We start from the raw sequence: 12,735 nt of genomic DNA, 5'->3' as shown, positions 1-12,735 counted from the left end.
CCTCAACAGAGAACGGACGGCATATCAACAAAGCGTAACCTCATTCGTCCATTCGATGGCAACAAATAGCAAAGGCACTGAATATTTTGGCATGGTTACCATGGTGTCCGTCGCTCCTTGTTCGTGAAAAAGTAAGCACCACTTAAATCACGACTACGTCCGAATACAAACGACTTCGAATAATACAATGAAATGTAAAGGAAAAGTCACTCAATTCGAGAGACGACACTTCCCACAGAACGTTTTCATTTCTCGAAACACCTGGGAGAAATACATTTTTTGTCAAACGAGAGAGAGAGAGAGAGAGATGAAAAATTAGCTCAAATAGTGGTAAAGCAGAGAGAAGTATGAAAATAGTTCTGATATTAATGAAATATTTACATTGTGGCTTTCTCATGATTATAAGAATTGTTACTTGCATTCTAATGGGGGTACGAGTACAATATGAATAAAATCAACAATGAATGAAAATCTGAAAACATTCATTAACATTTTTTTTTCTGTATATGAAGTATACAAGTAAGAGGATTTTCGCATGCACCATAACGCACGATATGTCTGAGCATTGGCAATGTACTTGACGACAGTTGTCTTGCTGAATTTGTCAATATTTTTTGTTCCACTCTCGTCCGAGCTACAATTTCTAGGTACATTTATTGTTCGCAGCTGCATCTGCTTACATTTAACTCTCGGCCGGGCTACAATTTCTAGGGTCATGCTTTATTGTCGGTGGGGACGTTTATTGCTTGGCAGATGCATCGAGGCTGCATATTTTTTTAATGTGTTTTCTTTTTCTTTTTAATTTGCACTTGGATGGTCATAATGCGTCTTATTATTAAGACTCGAGCAGAACACGTCAGTAGAGTGCTCTCCTTGAGTAAGCGCGGCCATATTCCATAACAGTTTTTGCCATATTAAAAATTTTTTAGCCGGCCTCGTTGCCTGATATACATTGTACACTTGTGTGCCCTATTAATTTAGAGATTCGTAAAGCAATACCATTATATACATATGTACCATGTTTTATTAGACCATCGTTGAGACACGTAATGCAATAACATTTACATAAATTAGAGCGGAATCCGGAATGCGTGTGCGACGTATACTTAATATGTTAGCTCGAAATGTCAAATTTCATATGTACTTACACGGCGACGACGATTGGAGCTAACCTTAATAAATCGGTACCGACTAGTTGCGTGTTCAGTGTCGTGACAAGTTGCTCACTTGGAATTTTTCATTTGAAAACAAGCAGCTGATAACTGCTGTCCTTTCCGTGGTTGGCTAAACTGATTGGTTTAACTGTGCTATCTACACTTAGAGAAAAACTTATTTCTGTTTTCTTTTATAAAATATAATTTACTTTTAAGAAGATTTCACCACTTTTAGCGCGTTGAAAAAAGAACTATTGGCACATTGTGCGGGAGCTAGCATTAATAACCGACAGTCGACCTTTGCAATTTTATACAAACGGGATGACACCAATTAATTTGTGTCAGTAAATGTTTTTGACCAGTCCTTGATTTGTGACGGGATTTGCCCGAACACTATATCTGGTTCAACGCAAACGGTCTTTTCTAATTGTGAAGATCAATGTTCAACTAATTATTGGAATGAAATCCACATTTTTAACATTGGTCAATACCTTGAAACCCCCCATTGCGGACGAATTAAAAAAATATCTGTATTTACATACATGGACTCCGCCCTCTGCCTACAAATTTGGGTCACAAATAGGCAATGGAAAACAAATAACATCAAATAAGATTGTCCGACCTGTTTTCTGGGATCACATATTCAGATTTAGCAAAAGTCGGCATTTACATTTTACATATGTTCATATATATTAAAAGAAAGGAGCAGCTTTCAGTAAGCATTCGTTTTTTCGTCTAGGCATTTAAAAAGGTCAAATGGAAGTAGAACGATGAGCAGAAAAGAATTATCGACTGTCGAAATAAACACAATAATCAGGTTGGGTTTGGATCCATCATTTTTGAGAGGTCAGGGATATGACGGCGCGTCTGACATGCTAGACAATTACAATGGAGTGCAGACCATCATTAAATCAAAATTCTCTTCTATAGTATACATCCATTGTTCCTCCCACATTTTAAATTTTAGCTTCGAAGATTCGAGAAATTCGAAGTATATTTTCTACAATTTAAACGCAGCTTCGAAGATTCGAGAAATTCGAAGTATATTTTCTACAATTTGCTCATGCCTTCGAAAATCACCAAAAAGGTCGGCTACTATATATAGAATATTTCGAAAAGCAAATAAAATTTTCAAACTACTACATTCGAATCACACGATGTTTTAATTACGTGTCCACTTTAAAGTTGATGTTTTTCATGAAACCCGTTATTTACGGCAAAATTGCATGCAATAATGTTCTACATTCACACTAAATTTCTTTGGGGTTTGAAAATATAAAACAAATATATATAATACTCCAAACGATGTGACCACCACTGCATATACATATTTATGTGCCCAAAAAGATTGTTGGGACGCTAATTCCGTACTCAGAAACATAAACAAAACCCATGCCAACATTTAACAGTGGACGGATCACACAGGAAACGAACAAATGCTTTGAATTTGTCAACACTGTGGCATTTGTGAAATGACAATACACTCTCTTGTGTCATTTAGTGACACTCTCTTCTGAGTTTCGAAATGGCGAAACAATAATTATACACGATAGACGACTTGTATGGGAACAGTGGACTCTTACACAACACGAGATAGAGAGAGACGCTGTTATAGTGTCTGCTGTTCTGGTTGTATTTATGTCGGTCCGCACGTTACTCTAAACATTCCGAGTGTCTTTCATGCACTATTATCTATTTTCACCCTCTCACAATATCTATGGCGATTAATCATATTTTCGGTGACAAATTCAACGTTTCCTTGACTCTGAAAATTACAATTATAACACGCATACGAATGACCAGGTCCGTCAGATAGTGTGCTGCTACGTTGTGCATCGCTTCAGGGTCGGGTGGCAATATCGGTAGGGGCCACAAGTTTCATAAATATGCGTGTATTATTCGTTTTCGATATACTTTAGATATACGAGAGTAACAATATATATTTCTAGCTTAAACAACAACACACTGAAGGAAACGACTGTTTTTTTTTTCAGCAAAACTAGTCATGCGACGACTGTTCCGCTTGCACAACATAGTAAGTCTTCAGAAAATACATAATACATGTAATATTAAAAATAAAACGCTCTCACACGTCGGCTTAAGCTAGCTCCATTTTGGTGCGGCCAACGATATTCGGTTCCTGAAAATGCTGTTGTATCGTTAAAAACCATGTTTAGAGGTGTCTCAACCTCATTAGCCCAGATATATATATATATATATATATATGTATATATATATATATATATAAATAGAGTAGCCCTAGTATCTGATACATATTTATCTGTCTATGAATATGTCGCAATATGTTTGAAGACACACACAATAAGCACAAACCTATTTAGGTGCACTACAATAATTATCAAACCGAAGCGGGCGGGTGAAAGTGATTAACAATGGTGTTGCCCTTCGTGCTATTTCAAAGCTATAATATGTCCGACTGAACGCAATAGTCGCATCTTAATTACACTAAGATGTCGGTAAATACCGTTGACTATCTTTTGACAATAATTAAACACGATGTAGAGACCAATGTACAATTAAAAAAAACCAAAATTGTGATATGTGTTTCAATTCTGCATTAATATTCGTAATTAATTACTTACAACTTTGGACTTTAATTCAATTCAATTTATTTCGTATACAAGAACCTAGCCCAAAGGGCCATGAGCGATTCCAAAAACTTCTTTACATGGACTACTCCAAAAGCTTAAAATTAACAGTATATCACTTAATTATATCATAACCAACAATACATGAACTACTCCAAAGGCTTAAAATTAATTAACGATTAATTATTAATCAATTCATAAATTCAAATTAAAACATATGAAAAATATAAATATATGAAACTAAGCATAGGATAAATCATCTATAAATATTTAACAAAATATATAAATTAAAATCCATGAACATCTGCATATTGAAGTAACTTTTTCTTGTAACATTTTAACGAAACACTGAATATTTTGAGAACCTGTGGCAAACTATTGAACACCCGAGCTACCCTTACATGGAAAGACTTCTCCAACAATGGGTTCAAACGAGGCACTTGGATTTGAGTATTTCTCACAGACCTACTGAACGAAAAAAGTTCAACTACTGAGGAAGGAGTTTGGGTTTTGTAAAACTTATAGAAAAAAATCATACATCTGATTTTAAGGAAATCATCAAACGAAGTACCAAGAAACTCTTTGACATAAGGAGAAACATGATCACGCAACTTAAGTACAAACACATAACGCATTACTCTGTGGAATAAAAGCCGAAGTTTGCGCAAGACAAAACCACAGCTGCCACCAAAAATCTCAACACAATACATAAAGTGAGGCATAATCAGCGCATGTACTACCTGTATCCTAATATTTTTCGGCAGGGCAACGTCCAAACAGTATAACTTTCGTAAAATAAAGTTTACCTTGGACACTAACGAATTAACATGCACATCAAACACCAAACCACTATCAAGCAACAATCCAAGACACTTCATGGAGCTTACAACATCTATAGGGGAACTATAGATGGAAATATTTATTGAATCCGCTCGCATGTTGCCAAAATACATAGTTTTGGTTTTCTCGACATTTATTGAGAGCCTATTGGTAGACAACCACGTAACTAACACATTAACAGTGAAATCAATCGAGGCCTGCAACACTTCCATGAACACATATTCTCCTTTAAATAATATTTGTATATCATCTGCAAACGCAAATGGCATACAACTTCTACTATTAATACTACTGAACATATCATTAACATACATTACAAACAACAGGGGACCAAGAACAGACCCCTGAGGCACACCACTACTTACTCGCAACATACTCGAAAAACAATTTTTACAAGCAACATATTGTTTTCTGCCAAACAAATATGAAAAAATTAGCTTACATGCTGACGATGAAAAATTAAAGTATCGATACAACTTATCAACCAATATGGAATGACTGATTCTATCGAAAGCCTTCTCAAGGTCCAGTGACAATAACACTCCACAACCACCAGCACCAACAGTTTTCCGTACATTGTCAGTCAAGCCGACAAGCAGGGATGTCGTACTACGATTACGTCTAAATCCATATTGGGTATCATGCAGTAGTGATCGCTCATTAATATAACCAAGAATTTGATCCTTTAGGATATGTTCAACCACTTTAGATAAAATAGGCATTATGGATATAGGTCGGTAATCTCTAGTATCTTTACTTTTATGTATGGGCACCACTTTAGCAATTTTCCACACATCAGGGAACGAAGACGTTGTTAAAATTGAGTTCACAACGTGCAACAAATGTCCCCCAATCAAGGGAAACAGTAACTTCAAAGATTTTAGCTTGAAACCATCGTAACCCACAGCTCTGGACCTAATTTTGCCAAACGCATCGATAAGTTCAAACAAATCAACTGCACGAAACGAAAAACCATCATAATATCCAACAGGAACACAGGAAACATCAAACTGGCTAACAGACTGGTTAGATACAAAATTATAATTTAACCTCTCAACATCTACATCATCTACCTCACTATCTTTATCATTTATACCATTCTTATTTAAAATTGACCATATTTCCTTCGTGGTTTTATCAGCAAACATGTCCTTATGTGCATCTAGTTTTATTCTCCTAACAAAATATTATACTTCATATTGAAAATACAGTATTTTTCGGTCAATTGCACATCAAAATTTGCACGATGTTTTGTTCAATTAACCGAGGAACCAAATATCCGATACCCGCTTTATTGAACTATTTGTTCAATTACGGAAATCACGCATAATTCGGAGAAATTAATCTCGAATGTTATTGTCAAATACAAATTGAAAACACTTACTTATGGGAGTTATATCTAAATATGAACCGATTTCAAAGAAGCTTGCCAGAGATTAATTTATTTTAACATAAGTACATGATACAAAATTGTATGCCAATTAGACACAATTTGGGTCTTTCGCACACAACTAACATAAACACGGAAGAAAATATATGTATATGAGAGTTATATTTAGTACTGAACCGATTTTCACGAAACTTAGCACACGTCATTCTAGAATAAATTCAGTACGCTATACCAAATTTCGTGCAAATCGAAAAATATATAGGGTTGTGGTGCACCATTTACATAAAATCGGACGAAAATATATATTTGAATATATTTGAAGCAATTTATTTCAATTTCAATAGGGTTCGTCCTTGGGCCAAATAAAATTTGTCTACCAAATTTCATCTAAATCGGATTAAAAATGCGACCTGTAGTACCTGTTTGCATTTTAACATCAACAGACGGACTCAGAAAGTGATTTTATGCATATTCTAAAATGGAACCATGGGTCATGTATTTTGAACCAATTAAACGGGAAAATCAATTAACAGGGTTTAATTATCCAAGCAAATTTACATGTGTTTTCGTATGCAATATTTTTTGCCCCATCATGTGGTTCAATTAAGCGGGGAAACCAATTAACCGTAGGGTCAATTAAACGAAAAATACTGCATTATACTTGACATACATCATATTGAAAAAAATCAGCAATGTAAATCAAACAGAGAGTGCTTGTTTGTAAAGTAGTCCAGTCAACGCTAGGTATGTAACGAATTTGGGATATACGACTTTTTACTCTGACTACCGCATATAACGGGCATATGCTAGTACACCTATAAAACTAGCATATGCCCGCAACTTCGTTGGCGAATGTAGGAAATATTTAAAAATATATTAACATATTATTTTTTTTCCAAAGATTAATATCGACCATAAATTAAATTTGAGTACCATTTAGTACCAAATTTCATGATTCGACCTCTAAAGGTTCACCCAAATCCAAATTTTCTATTTAGCACACATTGTATCCATAAGTACCCTCCTCAACCATCTAACAAACCTCCTCAACATTCCAAGTCCATAGGTTCACCCACAATTCAAATTGTACCAAATTAGTACACAAAACTTCTTACTTACCCCCAAACCTACACCACAGTGATCCAAAGTATACGTTTCAGGATTCCAATTCTGTCGGTCCACCCACAATTCAAATTGTACTAAATTTCCAAAACTTCCTACTTAACCAAAACCACCACCCCCACAGTTATCCTAAATCTAAGTTTCAGGATTCAAACTCTACCGGTTCACCCACAATTCAAATTGTACCAAATTTAGTACACATTAGTACAAATTTCCAAAACTTCCTACATACCCCAATCATACACTTCCGCAGTGATCCTAAATCCAATTTTCAGGCTTCCAACTATATCGGTTCACCGACAATTTAAATTGTACCAAATTTAGTACACAGTAGTACGAATTTCTAAAACCTCCTTCTTACCACAAATTTAGTGCACAGTAGTACCAATTCCAAACCCTACACCCCCACAGTGATCCCAAATCCAAGTTTCAGGATTGCAACTCTATCGCTTCACTCCCAATTCAAATTGTACCAAATTTAGTACACATTTCAAAAACTTCCCTCATATCTCAATTTTACCCTCAACAGTGATCCTGACACCAAATTTCATAATTCTAGCTCACCTAAAATTCAAATTGTACCAAATTTAGTACCCATAAGTATTATTTTCTTAAACTGAATCCTGACCCCAATCCCACACCCCTACAGTGATCCTGACTCCAAATTTAATTTTTTTCCGCTCTATAGGATCACCCAAATCCAAACTGTACCGATTATAGTACGATTTAGTACTTTTCGTACACATAAGTAACAAATTTCCAAAACTACGTTCATATCCCAGTCCTACACTCCGACGGTAATTTTAATTTCAAATTCCAGGATTCCAGCTCGATTTCTATCTCCAAATTAAATTTGTACCAAATATAGTACCATATAGTACTTTTCGTACACATGAGTACACGCCTTCAAAACCATCTCCTTAAAAAGACTCTACATCTCAACCTCAATTCGCATTCCAAATTTCAAGTTTTTAGCTCTATCCATTCAAACTCTACGATTTTGTACAAAATTAAGTACATGTTAGTACTATTCGGATAGTTATAGTTCGAATTTCCAAAAACCCTTTGCTACACTTATTCTACACTCCATCAGCGACCACCAATCCAAATATCAGAGTTCTAGCTCTACCAGTTCGCCAAATGCAAACGGTATCACATTTAGTACTTTTCGTACCGTTCTAGTACGAATTTCCAAAAACCCAGCCTTATCTGTCACCTTTGACCCTCACCCAAAATTTCAAGATTTTAGCTTCAGTCGTTTCGTCTGGGCGTTGATGAATCGTTAAATCAGTCAATCAGTCAATCAATCACTTTACTCACTATCTGTGCACAATCTTATCAACACGCTTTTTTAAAAAGATATTTGGAATGCTTTGTATTTCGCGATTAAAATGTTGTCCGCAAGAAAAGAATAAGGCATGAATTCGCCTGCCGGTTAACCTTATGAACAAACCTTGGTTATTACGATAATTATTATTATTTTTGGAAAAGCATTGAAATGTGAATGGCCCTTTTTTGTTTATATATATATATATATATAAATTTCCTACTTAAAAAACTTTGCGATATAACGAATTTTTCGATATAACGAATGGGCCTAACAATATATCATTCGTAATACCGGGCGTTGACTGACAGCTTGACATGAAATTACACGCGCGGACTCCTTCGTCAGCCCTACCCTTTCATTGGGTTTTATGCTCGCAAATGTACGATACGGATATGCGAAACAGTCCAGAAAACTTTTCTTTTTCTTCACTGAATGTCCTAAGTGATTAAGCTCGTTTAAACTCATCCTTATGACGTGATAATATGTTCTCGATCAATTCGCTGAACCGAACCACGATAAATTTATTAATATTTACAATGCAAAAACACATTTTATGTAATTATAATTGTTTATATAACCCCTTTTTTAATATATTTTTGGTTGATGTTTGTTTCAAATTTGTGCTCAAGTTCTGATTAAATGAACATTAATGTTTTCAACTTTGTCTGTAAATGGCAAAAATCATCGGCTGATTGGTATTTGCATCATCTCATGTTATTTTCACGTTCAATATCATAATTTCAAAACACATATTGATTGAATAGAACATTTATATTCCTAATACACGCCATGTGATCGATCATACGTATAGCCTGCAACATGAATTACATATGGGCCGATTTGGGCACACATCGATTCACTCCCTACGACGCAAAGTTGAGAACCGCGCTGTTTTTTAAATTCCTTTCTAATATGAATTCAACTTCATTCTGGCAAGATATCTGCAATATTCAAATGTAGGACAATGCCAAGACCTTAATCACCAACATTTAAGAATTTTCCAAAAGTGGAGTCAATCGAAGTGTGTACTGAATGCCCGAACCGAACAGAACGTATGAGAAATACGTAAACATAGTAAGTATACGTTTAAAAGCGTAGAAATTGCCGGTTTAGAATAACGTATGTCTCGCTCGACACGTGTTTTTTGGAACACCTATGGAGTATGTCATACCATGCTGAAACCAACGAGCAAAGCAGTAGGCGGACATGTGATGCCCTACAAAACTACCACTGGACTTTGACTAACTGCGAAACTAAATCCCTATAAATAGGAATAAACATATACAACACAATACTAAAATATTGTTTTCTTTTCACACAATAGAATCAGAGAGACTAGACGACAGAAAATAATATGAATATATTTCTGAACAAGAGATCCTCCCAACACTACAGTACTTGTTACCAAAGAATGAAAAATGTAGTTCATAGACGAGGGCGAAGCTCGCTAATCTGGACAGTATTGCGTTCTCTATGATCCGTATTTTTGTAACTCTATGATCCAAATTACATACGTACATACATATTCGTCAAACCGTTTAAAATTGGGCAGTCCCCTATATGAAAATAAAAAAGTATTTAAAGTCGCTCTTCTAAAGAATTAAAAGAGGGAAGTCCGATGTTTTACAAAAGGATTTTCGAGTTTTGTTTTTATGCCTTTTTAGGGCGAAGATCATTCATGCAAATCTGCTCTGAAAAGGAATGTTCTGGTGTGATGCCAAATGTCCGAACCTTGACACGGTTGAATTTAATTCGTAGATGCAATTTCGCAACAATAGTCGACATAAATACAACTAATCAAGTAAAGACATTTGTAAGCCACATTGCCCAATATGCCTGATGAGCCGCTTAACCAACGGCGAAACGCGTCGCATAGTGGTGAGAATGTAGTATCTCTCTGGCTTTCCTTTTCATTGCAACTCCGATCATGTAGCTTATCTCGAAAGAGAAATTAATAAAAGGATTTTCGTTTAATACGACATCGTTGCCTCTCCACGGATGCGTCGAAAACTTCGAAAATTTGTGACTGACAACTGAATACTCGTTGATATGTAATCTTGAAGTGGGGACCGCTGTTGGTGTATGGAACTGTGACAAATTTGCAAGTCCATACCATTTGTGCACAAAATAAATAAATTGGCATTTGGTCTTCTCGTTTACAGAAATTGCTAAATAATACTACAACCGGAACCTATGTTTTTGGTCGGGCGAACATAGGTGGAATTCTGAAATTTGGTAGATGGATTCTATACAGTTGTGTAGGAAGGTGGTTCACATTTTCTTAGTTCTGCTAGACAACATCAATATTATATTCAATATTGTCCTAAAATTCAGTGCCAACCAGTTTCTGTTTGATTTTTCTCTACCCAAAGGCATTGTGGAAATTCCGCTTGCTTACCATCTGCGACAAGCATGATTCGGAACATGTTGGCGAAGCTGATGGAAAACAGAGATCATCTCCCTAACCATCCGCATTTAAATGAAAGATATCAACAAACTACATTTCATTTCGAAATAATGGAATACAAATGTTATGATTGTCTAAAAATACTCAGACTTCAGGCAACGAATATACGACGACGCGACAACGGAACGCAGTTCCGCCGACACGTTCGGAAACTTACTTGTCGCAGTAAGCAACGTCCACGCAAACTGTAGGCAATGATGAAAATCCTAAATGACGTAACACCAAAATAAGACCTAGACCCAATTGGTCTTGCGTAACGCTCCATTTCCGGTATACTGTAACTTTCAGTATGTTTGCAAAAAATTTTGCAAAAAAAAAAAATGGCCGTAATGTTTGGCCCATGTTTCAGAGTATATAAAAAGTTTCGCTGTTAATAACTGGGCCTTGAAATTGGCGGACATTGGGTTACAAAAGCCGGGCAATTCACACATTCGTTCCGATTGAGTATCGTGCGCACCATATGTATGTATGTGTCAAATGATTTACGCACACCACATACTTTGTTATCGATTGAGGTCCAATGAATAAATGAAGGAAACGACTGATTTATGGTGATTGGTTCATAATTGGTTGTGTACACTAAGGTATTGATCATAGTGTGCACCTAATGAATGATTGCGGACGTTAGTATTGTCTCATTGAAATGACGATAAAGATTATAGCCAAGCAGTGTTCCTGGTGTGGTACAACTCTTCCCGAGAACATTGTCTCTTTTCGATAAGATATAGTATGGAATCCAAATAATAACATATAGAGTACGTTCGACAAATTGCTTTTTGGTTGTAACCCACAGAATATTCATGAAAACAATCTAGATTTTCGTTTCGGATTTACCAAGTCTTAGCTTCAAAATGGAAAATGTATCAATAATTTGATCAAGTTTCAGTTATATTTTAAAGTAATTAGAACAATTTAGTTTCATGTAATTGCTAATGTGGAGCATTAAACAACATTACGGGCATTTACTTCAAAATTTATTTTTAATAAAATGTATATTGAATGTTTTATTAAAAATAAATGTTCCAATAAATATTTTTTCTAGTTCATCCTCAAGGGATGACGTAAAAAGTCCAGTAAACATTTTACTAGTTCATCCTCAAGTGATGACGTGAAAATTGGAGGACGGTCAAGTTTTGTTGACAACAAATACTCAATTGTCATCATACAGCTTTCTTCTTATCCCCTGCTGACCTTCTTCTAAGGGTGCAGGAAGTGACCGTTCGTTATCGCTAAACTTTTTTTGCATTCCAACAATCATTTCATGCATAACCAATTTATGTTCATTACTGGGAAGTACGCAATTATTTTGTTCTTTAAATAGATTTGGTTTTGCAACAGAAATTTTCTAATTTTATTAGAATTTTTCCAAATTTCAAGACAACATTTTGTAGTAATCTTTGACAAAATATAGGATAAATACAGCACTATGTATTAGAGCACTTAAAGGATTTTGATTGTCCAAATGCCATGAATTAAAGTTAATCTGCTTCGAAATGTGTTTGTTTTCCAATTGTCGGCAAACCCCATTGCGGACGATTTAAGAAAAAACGGTATTTAAATACATGGCCTCTCCACTCTTCCTATGAATTTGAGCCACAATTTTTCATAGGAAGCATTGTGGCTCAAAGCTAAAGTTGTCATTGAGACAATTTTATTGTGTGGAAGGGAGGACATCGCCTTGAGGGGAAGTAAAGACTCCGGAATACTGTCGATAGACGCAGATAATCAGACTGAGAGCGCTGTTGCGATATAGAGTGGGTGGGGATGAACAACGTTTGGAGAGTACACCCAAAAATGCAGCATACCTAAGTTCCAGAATACAG

This window comes from Musca vetustissima, unplaced genomic scaffold (assembly GCF_032173495.1).
Source record: "Musca vetustissima isolate MV318-11 ecotype Yass unplaced genomic scaffold, APGP_CSIRO_Mvet_v1 utg567, whole genome shotgun sequence".
Classification (NCBI taxonomy): domain Eukaryota; kingdom Metazoa; phylum Arthropoda; class Insecta; order Diptera; family Muscidae; genus Musca; species Musca vetustissima.
Note: the sequence above shows the minus strand (reverse complement) of the source record.